The following is a 13042-nucleotide window of genomic DNA, read 5'->3' as shown; positions in this document are numbered from 1 at the left end:
TGGGAAAGCATCTTGGAAACACTTACTGCAATTACCGATACTGTGATTGATCCTGACCCCTTAGCGGTCCTGTTTGGAGCATGGCGAACATATGACACCAGACGTATGGCTAAATTTCTGAACATAGGAACATAGGTTGTATGATAGCTAAAAAGTGTATACTCCTGAGTTGGAGAAGCTCCTCCCCCCGTTCTTTCAGAAATGGCTGCGCTTGCTCACTTGGTCTCGAAACTGTGAGGAGGAATACCTGACCATGCTCCCCGCCCATTCTTACCCCAAGAATATCTGGGTCGAATTCAACACTTATCTTAACAACCAAGATGAAAGTACACTCGGGTCTGACTTGTCCCCTGCCCCATCAGGAACGACTCCTACATCATGAACTCCTATGCCCTTTCCTTTTAACTGTGATATGTTGACATTGCTGTGATTACTGTATTGTGCTCAATGTGTTGCTCCAGAGTATACCTGCTATATACATGCTGTGCCTTAATGTATGTGCCTACTGTGAACCTCTGCCATAAAAAAAAAAAGTAAAAAAAAAAAAGAACAAGTGCAAGGCAAACCCCAGATTTATTATCATCCAAACAAAGCGAGGACAGCATTCAAGCATCAACTCTTGTGGCTCCAAGTATGTTAAAACAAAACAATTGCTTTAATAATCAGAACGTATCATCACAGACATCATAACATAGTCACAGTTTACAAATCCCATGGAAAACGGGGATTAGTTGATGGGTTTGGCTACATATAGGTTCTATAGGAGTTAAACATTTCATTGGGTTACACTTATTTGATTGCTCCACCTGGAACCACCCTTATAATGGTAAGGTGAAAAATACATAATTTCTAAGACAAGTGGTTGGTTGGCATACTACTTGATGTGCGGCCAGGCGCTGGGGCTTTTGATAGGTTGGCTGCTTGCTAACGAACCTTGAACACTTGACAGGTTGTCAAGATAAGAGCCAGGTGGAGAGTAGGGAGATCGAGGCCCATGGACTGTACTTTTTTCAATTAAAAGTTACAATCCCTCATTCCTAGGTAATGAGAACAGGCAATCTCTGTGTATTTGGCCTTGTGTAGCTCCTCGTGTCTGTGTGAGCGTTCAGGGAGAGTTGCAAGTGTCCTATCTTATTTGGCTTCTAATGAACAGTGTTCTCCAGCCATGGATCATGTGCTACAGGACCATTTATGAAATCAAATTACCTTATATTTTTTGATTTTAGCTAATATTAATCTGTGTGTCATGTTTTCTGTAGCCACCAGGGACACCTTTGAGTTACTCTTCATTGGTTCTTTTGGCATTACTGTTTGGCTGCACCAGGCTAACAAAGACTGGTTGTAGTCGTATAAAACTTGAATTAATCTGGGAGCACACTGATTGCTTCTTGGGAAGTGCTACCTCACATCTTCGTTCTGCCATTCCAACCCTCCCTTATTTCACTTTAACCATGACACTAGTTGTCAGCCACTGTCTGAGCGCTGCATGGCTATGTATTTCTGAGGATTCAGCTCTTTTGTGTTTTCACCATGACGTAAGGCATATATCTATTCTGAAGCATGGTGCAGCTTCCATTTGTAAGAAGATGGCTGCCCAATTACACTTGTTTCTGTGTTAGTGAGCTATATTAATACATTGTTCATGTTGCATTCAACTTATACAGTCATCATGTTAGTGTTCGTCATGTCTGTGGATGCGGATGCTATATTTTATTCTTCATGTATAAATGCATATATTACGTAGTGTGCGTGTTCTTTATGTGGAGTGCATGTGTGCCTCATGTCTAATGCATGTGCTTGTTACTGTTACAATGGCAGTTTAAATGCTTTTGCCATCTGCAGCTTAGATTGTCTTCATCTCCTGCTGTACCTATCAGGGATAATGGCGATACAGTTGTCTCAGTGAGTAACGTTTCTCACTTGTGCTGTATTGGGCCGGTGCAGAAACTATGGATGCCGTATTCATCTGCCTCTCAACAATTGATTCAAGCATACAACCTTTTAAACACAGACATATTTTTTAAAATATAGAGATTGATAGTCATTCTTCTGTTCCTAAAAGATGCTTCAGTTTTATGCAAATCAGCTAGGAACCCTTACTGGTGATAATTGTCCCATTCCCCTTTCTCAAAGGGCTATTTCAAAATATTGTAAATTATTATTTTACTATTATTTTATTATTATTATTTAAACACTTGTGCATAGGCGCGTTACAAATGCCATATCATGTCATTGATAATCTTCTTTGCTCAGTAAGACAAGTGTAACCTTCTTATTATGACTACACTATATTACAATGTGACATTATGACATTTTTAAAAGAGCCAATATACAAAGTTAGTGCAACAAAATCATTTCCTTTTTTATACATTATTTTGCTGAGAATACACAACATTTTGGGTCAAAATGTCCTTGCATCTGGGAAAGGGTTTGGTCAGATTAAAACTAATGTCTTCTTCTTCTGTGAGCAACAAGGCAATGTTTAATTGAGAGGCACACAGAAGGTGAATATAGGGAGGTAGACAGAGAGGGACAAGGAGAGAGATACACCCATATGTGCATCCACACACTAAGGGAGTAATCGAGACACACACAGAGGGTGAGGGAGAGAGGTACCACACCACACACGTACACAGGGAGAGAGAGACACACAAGCACACAGAGAGGTGGATAAGGGAGAGAAAGCGGAGGATAAGAGAGAGAGGCGGGTAGAACATCCTGACAAAGAGAGACAAAGTGAGAGAGGGGGAGGGGAGAGAGGGATAGACCATCCTGACAGTGAGAGACAGAGAGAGGATAGAGGGATCCCGACTGAGAGAGATAGAGAGAAAGAGAGAGCGAGAGAGAGAGCGAGAGAGAGAGAGAGAGAGAGAGAGTGCAGAGTGGGCTCTAAAACATCATATGATATGCCAGATAGGGTTAGTAAAATCTTAATAATAGTAAAATAATAATAATAATAATAATAATAATAATAATAATAATAATAATAATAATAATAATAATAATATGATTATATTATTAGACTCCAGTATTATTATACCTCTTTCTATCATGTCAGACCATTTATTTATCCCAAATGGTATACAAAAGGTTGGTGGTGAGGATGATGAGCCTGATTATGCAAAAAAGAAACGGATTTACTTGCATCAAATAGTAACAAAAATATTAACTCTTTTATAATTGAAACAATTTGATTACTATGCCAGTACCAACTCCTGTTATGCCCATCCCGTTTATATCTTACTTCACTCCTTTGTTGTGTTCTATTCAGGGGTGGACGGGTACCAAAAGATGGCCTGGAACAATATTTCAACGTGGCTGCATATTAGACATTTTCAGCAAGCCCAACCCTTTTCCTATGAGAAAACGTGGAAACAATAGGTTACCACACAAAAGAAAAGCAATCAGTTTGAGGAGAGCACAAGCTGATACTACTATTCTATCTGACGTTGGGGACACGCTGGAGAATTCCAAGACAGTTAAGGATTTTCCTGATTTTTCTTTTTGCCAAGTAACTGAGGATGAAGTTAGATCTAGCATTGACAAACTCAAACCCATTGTTTGTCTAGGAGATATCTGCCCAGCTCAAACCTTTAAGGATTTTTTGAATGTTTTACTTCTGGCGATTACTCACATTGCCAATTTATCCTCTGCAGACTTGAAAGTTCCTATTTCCTCTACACAAGCCTGGATCACACCCTTACTTAAAAAGGAAAAATTGGATCCAACAATCCCAAGTAGTTATAGGCCAATATCAAACACTCCTTTCATCACGAAGATCATAGATAGAATTGTCTATCTTCAACTACAAGAATATGTTGAGAAATATAATTTCCTGGGTGTTTGGCAGTTTGGTTTTTGGGCGAGGCATAGCATTATTGCACTTAAAGCCAATATGACTAAGATCATTGACAAAAGGCACACTGCAGTCCTCATGCTGCTGGACTTGACAGCAGCCTTTTACTGCTGATAAAGAGACTAGATGAGATGGCAAATTGCTTGGATGATGCAACCACCTGGATCAAATCTTTTTTGGGGCCTCATACAGTTAGGGTAGCAGTGAGTGATTTGCATGCCATCCCAGTGGATCCTGAGTCTGGGGTTCACAGGGTGCATGCCTCTCGCCCACACTGTTTAATGTATATACTAGACCACTGTTCAAAATACTGGATAGCATCGGCATCCCCGATACCAATTTTGCCAAAGACTCCCAAATCCTTTTAGAGTTATCTAATGATCAGGATTCCCAGACCCCCGATACGATTTTTTCTTTCATTATCTAAGTGTGGATGGCAACTAATTGCTTGGCGCTGAATGACAGCAAAACAGAGTTGCTCATCATTGGCTCTGCACAACGCCAGAGTAAACTGGATTCTAGATATGAGTACTTTGTTATTGCTGGGTGTCGTATCAAGGTTGCAGCCTGTGTGAAAATGCTGGGAGTCTACTTTAACTCTCAGCTATTCTTATCCAATCATGTTGCTCATCTTAGTTCCACGTGTGGGTACATTAACAAATTACTGTGTCAAATCCATCCATACCTATCATTAGAAAATAGAGCTCTACTAGCCACTACCCTTATGAATTCTAGGCTCGACTATTGTAATAGCCTGTTCACTTGCATTTCCAAAAAGAATCTGAACAATTTTCTTCAAAAATGGAGCAGTCAGTTCTACTTACGGACTGGGAAGTGCCTAGCAGGTCACCTCTTTCACGTGTGCTCTTCACTGGCTCCATGTGACGCATCGTATTCAACATAAGGTCAACTCTCTGACAAAGAAATGCATCTGTGGTGGTGCTCCCGGCTATTTTAGTGCCTGGTTGCATGTGAAACCAATCACCAGAACTCTTTGCTCGAACAATGGCATTTTGTTATGCAACCTGGATATAAACTTGTCAGGTTTGGGGCCTCCAGTTATGACACCTGGGCTCCTAAAACTTGGAATGATCTTCTGGTTGATATCAGGAATCTCCTTTGTTCTAAGAAATGTAAAAAAGATCTGAAAACCTTTCTTTTTAATAAAGTTATTGATTGAGCTCTCTCCTCTTCGTCAGTCTTGATTTCTGTTGGTTTGGCACCCTTAGACCCCTGGTTCCGCGCACCATATACAAAAATTAAAATAAATAAACACACTGCAAAATTCAATGCACATCACATTTAATCAAGCTTCAGTATAATCTGTAGGGAATGGGGGGTGTCTGCCTTGGGCACACCCTCAAGTCTCTAGTAGTGATCCCGTGTAAACTGGCTATCTCCCAGTCTTGCTCCCCTCACCTCTGTGGCCATTATCACTTTGCGACCCTCCAAGGAGTGCCAGTCTGCAAACTTCCTTAAAGGGCCCCAATCCTCAGGACCATGACTAAGGGCAAACAGAGATGTTAAGTCTAAATTATGTTAACAACCATCCTGGTATAATTGTCTGACTGTGCCTTGGTTGGGGGCACTCCACCAAATTGTCGGACCTCGCAAAGACCCTGGCTCTTTGCTCCAGGAAAGGTCTCTTTTGCAAACAATACCAGTTCATCAAGGAATCCCTCCATCCTCTTCTATGACAAGTGGGCACCATCTTTGTGAAACATCTCGAGGTCCATGATCAGTCTTCGCACACACACACCCACACACGCTGGTGGCTTACTTCCAGTAGGGCCATTCATTGCTCAGCTTCCTACAGAGGAATTAAACGGCCTCGCCTGCAGCCCGTATCCACAAAAACACCTGATAATCACCAAAAGGCAAAATCGTACCACCCACACCAGCTCCGTCCACAGGCCCTCCCTCAGGCCCTGACACTGTAATGGCACCAAATCATTTCCCCCACCGTGAATGGCGATCACATTGAGCTTAGGGAGGTGGCATGTCTCCTTTGCTCTGAACTTGAACTCTATCCATTGATGCAACCACATCCATTCCATTCCGATCCAAAATATCATCAAGCCTTCCAAGCTCTCCTTATTTCCCCGGCTCAGTCCTCAGTCAGGCAGAGCGCCCTATTCACGAAAGAATGGCCGACAATCCAGACTACCCAGCAACTCGCCATAATATGTGCAAAATGGATAGAGAACAAATGTTGACAATAACGACATTATTGGTTCATTCCCCTCATCCCTACGACATCCCTGCTCACTACACTAAATGTGGTCTAAGATACTGACTAAATGCATCCGGGGTCAGATCTCCAAATACTCTTAATCTGTTTGTCTCCCATTCCCAGGGCGTGGCCGTGATTGATGCTCCGACCCCAATGGAATGTCATGACTAACCCATCTTATGCAGCCTCAGCACACCATTTGCTTTCGGGAACACGCTTCTAATCAAACAGTGGCAACAATGATTCATCAGGTTGCAACAACAATGGACCACATGCTCTTTGCTCATACTGTCAAATATTATACTACTGCCCCCACGGGCATGTGGAACGCCCCTGTGCTTGACCAAGTATCACCCTCGCCCCCTTTCCTTCCTGGTCCACCATATTCTCAACACCTTTTCTTCTATACTCACCTCTTTCCTATGCAAACCCCTTTTTCGTCCTTCTAATTATGTGGCACATGCTCACTGATACAGAATGCCCTATAAAGCCAGCATAGAAACTGCCCAGAAGAGCAAGAACTCATGCCGATCAGAGTAGACCCAATGCAAACCTTCTACTTCCTCTCCCAACTTCTGAGCACCCACTGTCCTCCAACTATCCAGCAGCACCCCTCGTATCCTACCCCAACCTGCCAAGGCTTTCTTCACAAAGAAATTCTTGGAGCAAGCCCTTTACCTTGCCCAACTGGCAAAAAATGCTACTGCTCCCTCATGCCTCTAGCAAAATACGCCGTTTCCGACTTTCGTGCAAGTACCCCGCATGATGCAATGTTGCCTCGAGTGACAATAGGGAAAACCTCTTCACCCTTGGCAAAATTCCCTAAATTTCCTGTAAGCCTACAGGTAGGCCGTTTTGGTCTTTGGCGCAAGCTCTGCCTCTATTAAATGTGGGAGTGCCAGTCTCCAAGCCTCCACAGTCTCGCTGGAAATTCTGTCATCTGCTCCTCGAGATGCCATCGCCTGAAATCCTGCATCTTTGAATGAGACAAAGCCTCAGCCACATTATGGCCTATGCTTTGCTTTTAAAATCTCATTGGCCTTCAAAAAGAACAGTGTCAACCATTTCAACAGCCTCAACATCATTTTGCAAGATTATCTCTGATTTTGAAAGGCTTGTCCCACAGACATACTGTCCGACCGAACCAACGCAGTCCTGTTTCTCAATTCTCTATTCCATATGGTCAGGGCTACTACTATGGCAAAGAGTAAAAGAACGTAATATTCTACACCCACCCAGAGGAGACCCACTTCTCCAGCCGTTTACACATGCACCATTTTGTTCCCAAAATAGCTCCAAAACCAACACTGCCAGCCTCATATGTGAACAGCACTAGATCCTCTTTGAATAATATTGCTGTCGGACAGACCAGGGAACCATTCAAATCAGGCAGGAAGGCAGACTAGATACCCAAATCACTTTTGACTTCACCTGACAGATGAGTCCTATAATACCTCTACCATAGCCCGACCATCCCTCTTGCGATTGATCTTGAAAACGCTCTGCCCAGCAGTATTATCCTGAGGGCGATATGCAACTGACATATCAACACCTGCCGTTGGTGCAAAGTCACCTTCCTTGCTTCCAGGCACATCCTTATTGATGCCTGGAAAGCCTACACTTTATCCCATGGCAACCTACATAGACCAGCTATAGAATCCAGCTCAATACCGAAAAATGTCAACTTTGTCATTGTCCCTATAGTTTTCTCCTCTGCCAATGGTACCGCTATCTGTTCTATTGTTAGGATTAAAAATAGCTCAGAAATCGCCTCGATTCCTTTGACGTGGGTGGGCCCAATAATCAAGCCATCCAAGGAATGTAACAGCTGATTAGACCCCGACTACTAACTGGTAACCCTCTCCAGAAATGTGTTATACTTTTCAAATTATGAGTAAGAAATCGAACAACCCATTGACATACACTTGTCAAAGTAGTATTTCCCTTCAAACTAAAATCCCAGGAGGTAATAATCTCCAGGATGCCACCACGGTCAGCACCCTGAAACTGGATTAAATATCTGCCTCTGTCATTAATGTTTCTTGTTCTAGACCCTCAAGCACTCTAGCGCCTGATATAACAATGCGCAACTCACCGCACAATAATCGCAGTCAATGGCATCATTCTCTGCCTTCTTAGGAGACATGAATCAGGCGAAATTGCCCTTCCTCTTTCTTTGGGCACCAAGCAAGGGCAAGAAGATACACTGTAAGGGTGGGTGAGTCCCGTTAGGACAAACCACCCTAACCAAGGCCACCTCCTTTGCAATTTTCCTTGCCATAATAGCTGGATTCGCTAACACAGATGCCCCCATGGCACCTCCACCTGAGAAGCCAGCATTTGAAAATACACCTTAAAGCCCATGTACAAGAACCGTGGCACCTTAACCATCCAGACAGCGCGTCTAACCTGACCAGTGATGGCAAAGGGAGACCCCATCCCTGCACGTCCACCTTCCTTGCTGTGGCACCACTTTTTGCACTTCCGGGTAGGACCCTGCACCACAGAAGTTACATGTCTACATTTGCAAGTCACAGGCATTGTGGAGCCAGGGGCGCCGAGTACGGGGGGACTCCGGGGCCCAGGCCCCCCCAGCAAAATCAAGTCAGGGCTGAGCTCCCCCCCCCCCCACCCAGAGAGAAGTGATGCAGCATTGATGGCCCTTTCCATCGATACTGATTCACTTCTCTCCGGCCGGGTGAAAGCACGAAAATGTCCGATTAAGCCCTCCCCTCTAGGACTCATATTGGTGTATGGTCCTGGAGGGGAGGGCTTAGGGGCTGTTTTGTTTCCGGTTCGCCTGTGTTTAAGGCAGGAGCGGCAGGAGCAGCAGACACTATTCCACCCAGGAGCCAGCGAAGCACGTTCGTCGGAAAACAGCAGCAGGTAAGTTATTTTTTTTTCTTTTTTCATTTGTGGCCCTCTCATTCTCACTGCTTTGTGTTCTCCCTTCTCTCCACTGCCATGGCCCCCGGCTCGCAGCCTCGAGGCTGGAGGGCTGGACTCGCTGCCCCTGTGCTTTCCTGTGCTTTCCTGCCTCACACAAACATGAGCAGCGGCATAATCTGCCCACCCGCCCCGCAACACTAGTTTGACTCAAGGTGGGGATGCTTGTCTCAGAGTGAAAACGTTTAAATACCACTGCCGTAAACCAAACAAAACCATACCCTATAAAATATAAACACCATGGGCCTCATTATAAGGCTAGCGCTCCCGGAATGAAGGGGGCCGGTACGGGACCGGCACCCTTCATTACAGGAGCGCCGATTACGAGCTTCCCTTCGCGGGACACGGATCAGACGCCTGGTAAAACCAGGCATCTTTTCCGGGTCCCACGAGGGGAAGTGGGAGGTAACAACGGGACCCTCATAATGTGCCCGTTGTTACCTCCATACCCATTCCCATTGAGCCCTATGGGGGCTCAAATGGGAATGGGGAATGGTTCCTGCAAGGAGGAATTACCGGGTCCTCCAATGTTGGAATGACCGGTTATTCCTCATTGCAGGAACCCGGTAAATGAGCCCGGTTTGGCGGTAGCCATGGAGCTTATAGCTCCATGGCTACCGCCAAACTCATAATGAGGCCCCATGTGTTATATAGGTGCTACAAATATCCAAAACATACATAAATAAACAAATAAATAAATGTATTTGCATGCCTAGCGCTTGTGAATTATAAACTAACGTTCAACTTAAGTATATTTATATCTCCTGTTAGGCTACTGTTATTTCACATTTCCATTAAATAGCATGTCGTCCAATCGGACGCCTCAGTGTTCTTAAGTGTGATATCAAACATATGAAACAGTAGCATGCACATTACAGTGCAGGTGTGAGACATTGACTAACAGCTCAGTCTTCGGACCAAATCATCCACTGGCATGCCCACAGATCGCCTTGATGACATCATAGGGCCATAATGCACCAGTAAGTGTAACGGAATCAAGCAGAAGCAAAAGGGACGCACAGTGGGTAGAGGACCTACTGCAGCGATCTCTGAGCAAGCCACACTTCCAAACCAGCGCTATAAAAAGAGCTGCATTCGCTAGAATTAAGTTATTTCAGTAACACCTGTGTTTAAAATAAACAGGCACTCCGTGTGCGCTGGGCGCCAGCACACCCGCCAGTAACTGAGAAGTGGTCGGCTCGCCCCTGGCCCTCAGCCGGCTGCTTTATGGCAGCGCACCCGGCTCCAGCAGGTAGGACACCGGGGCGCGCACCGGAGCTGATGCGCTTCCTTTGCTTGCTGGCTGGATATGCGCTATGTTCATCCCATGTGACTTGCCAATACGGAGGTGGCGAGATTTCCCTGGCACGACGGGGCCTCTGAAAGACCTGTCGAGTTGGGACAAGTGTCCCTGTCCTTCCAGTGGCCCCGGCCCTCAATTAAATCTCACATTTTCCCTCGAGGTTACCCCCCCCACCTTTACTTGCAAATACAGGAGAGAGACGTTAAACTGTGTGGGAGGTGGCCCCCTCATCTAATTTGTCAACAGCCTGCTAAGGCACCTAACCTCTGTGGTGGTGATTTATTTGGGTGTAATTGCAAAAATTGAAATGTGCTTACGTAATGCTTTGAAAGGATTGGGAATTGTTTTGGCAGCAGTGAAAATCCTGGTCCCTTTGACATCACTCTGGGCAACCCTCTAGAGCATCGTTTTTCGCCTGGCAAGCCATTACAGAAGGGGAAAGACCATATGGAAATCATGTTTGGTACCACCCCGAAAGGGGCAGTCCAGCCCAAACTGCTTGGTCACATTCCTTCTGCACGAGACCACAAGCATCCCCAGACATGTTTCGGCCACATTGTGCATCATCATTGAAGAGTAGCTGGGGTCTCTAAGCCCAGCTTGTACGGGACCACTTTTGTGCCCTTACTTATAATAGGTAAATGCATAACTACAAGCTCCAGCATGCAAAGGGATGTTTGACCACAAAGTCAAGACTAAATAGATGTGATCTTAACAGCATGGAGTTAGTTGTCAAATTTGATTTAGAAAGTCAAATTGATAATGCAGAGAAATCTGCATACATGCCCTAAAAGGTGTGAGGTTGAAAGTGTATCATTCAAAATGTCTGCACACGGAGGACTCTATAACCCAACTGATTTGGGCAAATTTGCTCCATGGCCTAATGAAAGAGATTCATGATGCAAAATTATTTTTTATTATTTTGGATGAGACTGCTGATGTGTCAATAAAATAGCAGGCCTCTGTAGTCTTTCGTATTGCAAAAGAGGATCTTGAGGTAGAGGAGATTTTTTTGGCTTTTATCAAACATCTAGCACTACATCACAAACTCTGTTTGCCATTTTAAAAGATGTTCTCCTGAGGTTTGGCTATGAAATGGAAAACTGTCGGGGGCAGTGTTATGATGGTGCTTCCAATATGGCTGGACATCGACATGGTTTGCAGACATTGGTGCAGGAGGTGGCACCACGAGCTATTTATGTGCACTGCTTTGCACAACATCTGAACTTAGCAGTTCAGGATGTAGCTATGGGCATTGCCAAGTTCAGGGCTCTGTTGGTTTTTGTAAGCGACTTGATTGGGTTCATTCGATATTCCCCAAAACAGCTTGCTTGTTTTGAACATTGTCAAGAAGAAGGGAGTGTCAAACTGCTTCCATTCTGCCCTATCCGATGGACCATTCAAGCTAAATCTTTGAAGACTGTGCTAGCTAACTACAGTTCTGTAATTGAATTTCTGGGACTTGCAGCCGGTGACCACAATGAAGCCGGAGCAAAAGCCCAGGGGTTACACTTGCAGCTCCATAAACTCGAAACCTATCTAACTCTTCATCTTCTTTACTTGGTATTTTCCCGTGTTGAAACTGTGAACACTGCTCTACAGAAGGTCAATTTAAGGTTCCATGAAGCAGCGGTTATGACTGAAAACCTTAAGACCATAGTTGCACAACTGCGTGAGATTTGAAGACTTCTTCTCAAAAACCACATCGGCGGGCGATGATTTAGATGTGGAACTAGAGGAACATTTTGTGCAAAGAAGGGCCAGGAAAATCCCACGGCGCCTGGATAAAGGGTCAGTTCCTCATGTTTTTTGGTAGCTTTGTCAGAATGTTTCAATACAACTGCATGTGACCATATGGTTAACATTGAAAAATGTGTTAAAGGGAATGCCACCAGTGATTATGTCATGAATTTTTATAAGACTGACTTCCATGAATGCAATCTAGAGTTGCATAGATTATGTTCCTTGAACTTATACAGAGGGATAAGACTCCGATTATGTGTTTTCAGGATGTCTTTGACTTGTTCCAAGGTGAAAGGGGTCGTCCTATGCGCAATTTGTTCCCAGAACTGGCACGACTGCTTCAAATTGCAGTAACCATCCCTGTATCCTCTTGTTCTTCGGAGCGTTCATTTTCATGCCTTCGGCGCATCAAAACCTACCTGAGAGCCACAATGGGCCAAGCTCGATTAAATGCTGTTGCTTTGCTACATGGACACAAAGATGAAGCTGCACATCTGGATGTTGAGGCCATTGCAGATGAATTTATTCAACAAACTCTTGTCCGTAAAAATATATTTAGCCTGGGGAAGGTGCTGCAATGAAAACAGTTCACCTGTTCTCCTGGCTGGCCAATCTACAGGAGTACTATTTTAAGTTTGAATTGTTGATGTTTTACTGAACTATGGCACCACACACATCTTGCTTGGTAGTTTTTAATCGGGAAACGTCTTTACTTCTCGTTTCCCTTGAATTGGGAACTTTATTTTTTGGTGGTGGTGGTGGTACGCCACCTTGCAGCTGTATCTTCTGTTTTGCAAGCATTTCATTCTCCCATCCTAGTTGTGCTGCTCTGCCTTTCGAGGGAGTGCTACTACAACCTGGGTGATTATAGAGGGGTGGAGTAGGGGCAGTGATGTCTTACTGGAATGCAACTCGAAGGCTTAAATCTCCTTCTTACTTGACTTTAGTATATGCAGTACAT

At 44.3% G+C, this 13042-nt stretch overlaps 1 long non-coding RNA gene across 1 annotated transcript in view; it reads left to right on the top strand.

Annotated features, from left to right (window-relative positions):
• Positions 1-8890: 8890 nt before the first annotated feature.
• Positions 8891-13042, top strand: part of LOC138473612 (uncharacterized) — a 29635-nt gene continuing 25483 nt past the window's right edge. Inside the window, exons 1-2 of the long non-coding RNA XR_011268812.1 lie at positions 8891-8975; positions 11941-12129. This is a non-coding gene — a long non-coding RNA (uncharacterized lncRNA). The remainder of the gene's footprint in view (positions 8976-11940; positions 12130-13042) is intronic.

Source organism: Ambystoma mexicanum, chromosome 8 (genome assembly GCF_040938575.1).
Source record: "Ambystoma mexicanum isolate Mex_15411 chromosome 8, UKY_AmexF1_1, whole genome shotgun sequence".
Classification (NCBI taxonomy): domain Eukaryota; kingdom Metazoa; phylum Chordata; class Amphibia; order Caudata; family Ambystomatidae; genus Ambystoma; species Ambystoma mexicanum.
This window is presented reverse-complemented; position numbering and strand designations above follow the sequence as displayed.